Consider the following 6,000-nt stretch of genomic DNA (forward strand, 5'->3'; position numbering starts at 1 on the left):
GTGCCAGGAGGCTGATGTTTCCTGAGGACTCAGAAGCTTCCTATTTAAGAACCCCCTAGACTTTTTCCTATGGTCTCCTTTTTTTGGCTGGCCCTGGTTTGTATCCTTTATGACAAAAATGTAATTCCAAGCATAGAGTATTTCTGATTTCCATGAAGAATTTTTAACAAAGCTGTAACTCTTGGGTTAGCTCTGTCATTTTCATCTATGGAGTCCTGACCAAGTGGAAAGTGAGGAGGGAGAGTGATTATAAGGAGAGCCGTCTTGGCTGTCACATGTGTATGGCTTGGCTTTTTGCCTTGTGGTGTTTTCCATTGGTGCTGAGGGGTTTTCTCTCCATCCTATGTGTGCTGCATTGATTTTGTAGGTCACTAATCTGTATGCCTTGACATCTAAGCTGCTACAATGTTTTGTGATGTAGGCTTTTAACTGTTGCTGTATTGAATCCCATGTTCTTCAGTGTGCTGTCACACAGAAGACAGGACTAGAGGGTAATCTGAATTAAAATTAGCTCTATTCTCCCACTTTATGCATTATTTCTGTGATAATCTTTAATTTTTTGAGTACTTCTTTCTTTCATTTGAGGAGTTTACACTCTAATAGTTGCACAAACTGAACGTTTAAAGGGATGGCCCATGGATCTTAGTCCCATTAAAGTTAGGGTGCACCCAACAGCACTAATACTTTTGATCCTCTTCTTTCCCACTGACCACTTAAATAATCTTGAAAATTTAACCACTAAAGGATTGCCTTGCTAAATCTCTAAACATGATCAGACAAGTCTGAATTTGCAATATTGGCTTTGAAGTTCCTACATAATAAAGGTGAAAATATACACTGTTTTAAATTGCCTTATGTGTTACTGAATTATCACTTCCTTACATGCCAATTTAAAGCTTATATTGAACCATTGTGTAGTGATACTGCCTGCTGGTGGGAACACTAGAACCCGTGTGGCCGGGGAGTGAATTCAGTGAGTTATTGCTCAGGTTGTGTGGGTATCCCTATAGTAAATGTGCAGAGCTCAGTCCCTTCATAGTTCTACAACTGCATATTTCAAAATTCCCCACTGCCTAAAGCTGCTACAATGGTTATTCATGTATATGTACATTTTTTAAAGGAAGTCTCTAACTGATTAAATCAGATGAACAATCTTATTAAAACACCATGGAGGATATATACCTTGGACATTCTTAAGATAGTGCCTAATAGCATCTATACTCAAAGCCTTAGTTTCTATTCAGATCTGATAAAATTAGCTTTACCATTGTGACTACACCTATATTTATCGAGGCAGAAGACTGGTTCAAGTCAAAGGTCTGAACAGAGGTTACTGTGCTACTTATATTTAATTTCCTTTTTTCATTGAAGGTATATAAAAAAAAATAAAAGCTCAGGGCAATGCAGCCAGCTGTAAATGGCTTATGTGGACCACTGTTGCTCACTGCCTCTTGTCTAGCACAGGGCTATTGCTTTGCACCTGTATAGCACCACCATGTTGAACAAATTTGACAAGAAAAACAAGGAATCAGGTAGAGGCTCCAATTGACTTCAGTATCTTGAGAAGAGTGCAGTATTCCAGGAGGCCCATTAGTCCTCAAAAATGTGCCCACATCCTCATCAAGATACTTTACTTCATAAACCAGGGGAAGCACGAGGGGCCACCGAAGCAACCGAGGCCTTCTTTGTCATGACCAAGTTCTATCAGTCCAACTATCCAACACTCCGTCAGATGTGCTACTTGACCATCAAGGAGATGTCTTGTATAAATGAGGCTGTTATTACCATCACCAGAAGACTGACCAGGGACATGACTGAGAAAGAAGAAAACACCAGAGCCCAGCTGTATGTACCCTCTGCCAGATCACTAACAGCATCATGCTGCAAGCTATTGAGCACCACATGAAATAAGCCATCATCCACATGGTGCCCAGTGTTTCCAGCTCTGGCCAGGTGTCTTCCCTGAACCTGCTGAAGTGCAGCTTTGATGTGATCAAGTTTTGGGTGAATGAAGTCCAGGGTGTGGCATCCAGTGATAACATCATGATCCTGTACCATGTGCTGGGGCTCTTGCACCATGTGTGCAAGAACAACCACCTGGCTGGCAATAAAGATGATGAGCAAATTCACATAGCACAGTCTCCAGTCTCCCTGTGCTTACTGTATGATGGCCAGCAAGCCGCTGGAGGAGGAGGATGGCAGCCATGAAAGCCTACTGTTCAACTTCATTGAGAGCTCCTTGCCCAACAAGCACAAGATGGTGGTGTACAAAGCCATCTGGCTGTCTGCTAAACTGCAGTGCCAAAGAGCTGGTTCTGGTTATGTCAGTTTTCCAGCTTTTCTGCAGTTCACACAAAGCTGTTCTCCACTTCACTGCTGTCCTCGCCCTTAATAAGGTGGCCATGAAACATCCATCAGCAGTGACGGCCTGCATCTGGACCTGAACATGGTTACAGATTCGAATCACAGCATCACCATGCTCCTCAAGCCCAGCAGCGAAACCACCTCATGAAGCAGAACTCATCCTTCATATCAGAGACCTTGGAAGAGTTCAGACTTGTGGTGGTCCAGGCCATCAGTCCCCTGTGTCAGAAGTATCCTTGAAAACACTCTGTGCGCATGAACTTCCTGTTCATTATGCTATAAGAAGAGAGTGGTTTTGAGTACAAGCAGGACATTAATGACTGCATTATCAACACCATTGAAAAAAACATGGAGAACAAGGAGTCCAGACTGTCACACCTGTGTAAGTTCACGGAGGACTGGGAGTTCGTCATCTTGGCCACCTGCATCCTGCGTCTCCTGGGCCAGGTGGGGCCAACAAACTCTCCCAGTAAATTTGCTCCCTCTATAACTGTGTGGTCTTGGAGCATGAGAAGGTCCGGGCAGGTGCTAGGAGTGCTCTGGCCAAGTTTGGAGCCCAGAACAAAGAGATATTACCCATTATCTTGGTGTTGATGAAGAGGTGTGTGATGGACGATGACAGTGAAGTAAGAGACCAAATCACCTTCTATCTCAGTGTCTTGGAGTGGAAGCAGAAGGCCCTCAATGCAGGCTATATCCTAAATGGTCTGACTGTTTCCATCCCTGGTCTAGAGAGACCTCTGTAGCGGTACACTCTAGAACCACCAGAAAAACCTTTTGACCTCAAGCCTGTGCCCCTGGCCACAACACCAATGGCAGAGCAGAGAACAGAAAGCACTCCCATCACAGTTGCCAAGCAACCTGAGAAAGCGGCAGCCACTTGGAAAGAGATCTTCCAAGAGCAACTGACAGCAGTGCCAGAGTTCCATGGGCTGGAGCCCCTCTTTAAGTCCTCGCCTGAGCGTGTGGCCCTCACTGAGTCAGAGACAGAGTATATCAACACTGTACACAGCACACCTGCACTGACCATATAGTGTTCCAGTTTGACTGCACAAACACACTCAGACACCAGACCTTGGAGAATGCCACAGTGCAGATGGAGTCCACGGAAACCTGCAAGATGGTCTGTTGCATGTCTGCCTGAAGCCTACACTACAACCAGCCTGGACTTGCTGCATGTTGGTAGCATGGCCTAAGGAAGATCCCACAGCTATGACCTGCACATTCAGTGGCAAAATGAAGTTCACTGTCAAGGACTGTGACCCCACCACTGGGAAGACTGAGGAGGAAGGCTATGAGGAGGAATATGTGCTGGAGGATCTGGAAGTGAACATCGCTGGTTACATCCAAAAGGTCATGAATTTGGACTTCGAAGCAGCCTGGGATGAGGTAGGGGATGAGTCTGAGAAGGAGGAAATATGCACCTTGTTTACTATCAAGACACGTTGAGAGGCTGTGGGCAATATGATGAAATTCCTGGGAATTCACCCTTGTGTGAGGTCATAAAGAGTGCCAAATAACAAGAACACCCACATGTTGTTCCTAGCTGGTGTGTTCTGGGGTGGTCATGATGTCCTGATGTACTCATGACTGTCTGTCCCTTTTAGACACAGTAATGATGCAGGTGACAGCCAGAAGTTCGGATGAGCTACCAGTAGACATCATCTTGGTGTCTGTGGGCTAAAAGGCCAGACTCCATAGACCCTACTTCTATACTTTTCCTCCCAACACTACTCAGAAGTTATACCTTCTTCCTGAACCCAGTAGAAAATCTTTCCTAAGCCTCTGTATTCAAAAATAATTAGGAATCACTGAAAAAAAATTTGAATTTAATCCTGTCCCAGGACTGCTTGCTTTGACTTAAAACTGCTCTAAATCATAAATTCTGCTTTAAAAAAATACTAAAATGAAAAGTTTTGATTATATAAATGAAATACTAAAAGTCTAAAATATCATAGGCTTAATTTTCCATTCCATTTTTTCCATGAAAATATTGCAATCATTGATATCACACTGTATCTGTATAGAATTTATAAAATTTTATACATAGTTTGGCAGTATGCTTCTTTTTTCCCTTGGCTAAGCAAGGTTATGTATTAAAAACTGTTTATAAGTATTTTTTCTAATTACTTAAATATTCAGACATATTAATACATTAGTAACTTTCCTGCCATTGCATATTTGGGATATTTTTAGTTTTTGATTATTATAATAATCTTCTATAAGCATTTTTTAAGTTTATTTATTCTGAGAGAGAAAAAGAGAGAGAGCACATGTGTGCATGTGTGCATGTGTGGAAGAGGAGCAGAGAGAGAGAGAGAGAGTCCCAAGCAGTGGGGCCCTTTCAGAGCTCGAACTCACGAACCTCGAGAAAATGACCTATACAGAAGTTGGGTGTTTAACAGACTGACCCATCCAGGATCCCCCTTTTATTCTACAAGCATTTTCTGAGTCTAACTGTTTCATTAAGATACATTATTATATGTGGCATGACAAAGTAATGGGTTATGAACATTTTAATGCTTTTATTGAATACCATAAAATATCCTTCAAAAAAGACTAAATCAAATGTTACCATTGCTAGGAGCATGTGAGAATGCTCTTACATTCCATCTTCTGCATTGGACCTTATAATTTCTGATAGGTAATAATTACTCAATCAACCTTGCCAGTATTGTTTGAAAAGTATTCCCCCATCTCCTCTTCTTTATCCAGAAGAACAAGAATTTGATTGAATACAGAGGGTTGAAAGTATTGCTTAAGGGCTTTTTTCATGTTGCATCTATAGTCTCATTTCATTAGTAAGGTCTGACATACACCCTAGTGACATAATCAACCAGATGTGTGTAATTGTTTTCAGAACACAATGTTTGAGTAAATGGTCAGTCTTTTTTTTTACTTTTTAAGTTTGAGTTCAGTTTAAATAGTTCTGCATCTCTCTTTTAACTTCTAGTTTCGTAGATCATGTCCTGGGTAAGTTGGTAATAACTTCCTATGGTAAAGTGGTCTGATGGGATCCTTAGTGACTAATTACTACTAGCACAAACATATGTGTTCCCAAAGACATTAAACAACTCCTAGTGATGAGAAGAACTACTGCATATTTATAATAAGCTACTAGAAACATCAATCCTGTATCTTTGAAATGTTGACAAAGTCTCAATTCTCCTGGAAAGTTTGTCAAAGGGCATCATGAGGAAATGCTATAGGTTCATGAATATTTATAAATGCTGTCATAAATTTGGCAACATCCTTAGGCCTTTTGCCTTTAACCTTTTAAATATGATGTATTATATGAACTAAATTATGATATCCATGACTAGGAAAACTGATCAGGTGACATGAGGCCTGTGAAATTTCCTCAAGTCCAGTATATATTATATTACATATGTATTACTCTTTCAAAAGTACATTCTCTAATCTGAAAGAGCTATGTTAGTGTAACACTCCAAAACCATGTTAGGGATTAGTTTGCCTATAATTTTCAGTGATTTTGAAAGATGTACAGCTGGCATTCTATATGCTGATGTATAGTGAGCATTTGTATTGAAATTTACTACTTTAACTTGTGATTCATTGAATATATTCCATATTTGTCAAACACTGGCTTTCTGACAGCCTCTATTCTGGTTGGTG

At 41.0% G+C, this 6,000-nt stretch overlaps 1 pseudogene; it reads left to right on the forward strand.

Moving 5' to 3' along the window:
* Positions 1–1,495: 1,495 nt before the first annotated feature.
* Positions 1,496–4,048, forward strand: LOC144223153 (coatomer subunit gamma-1 pseudogene; annotated as a pseudogene).
* Positions 4,049–6,000: the final 1,952 nt, after the last annotated feature.

This window comes from Crocuta crocuta, unplaced genomic scaffold (assembly GCF_008692635.1).
Source record: "Crocuta crocuta isolate KB4526 unplaced genomic scaffold, BGI_CrCroc_1.0 scaffold231, whole genome shotgun sequence".
NCBI lineage: Eukaryota > Metazoa > Chordata > Mammalia > Carnivora > Hyaenidae > Crocuta > Crocuta crocuta.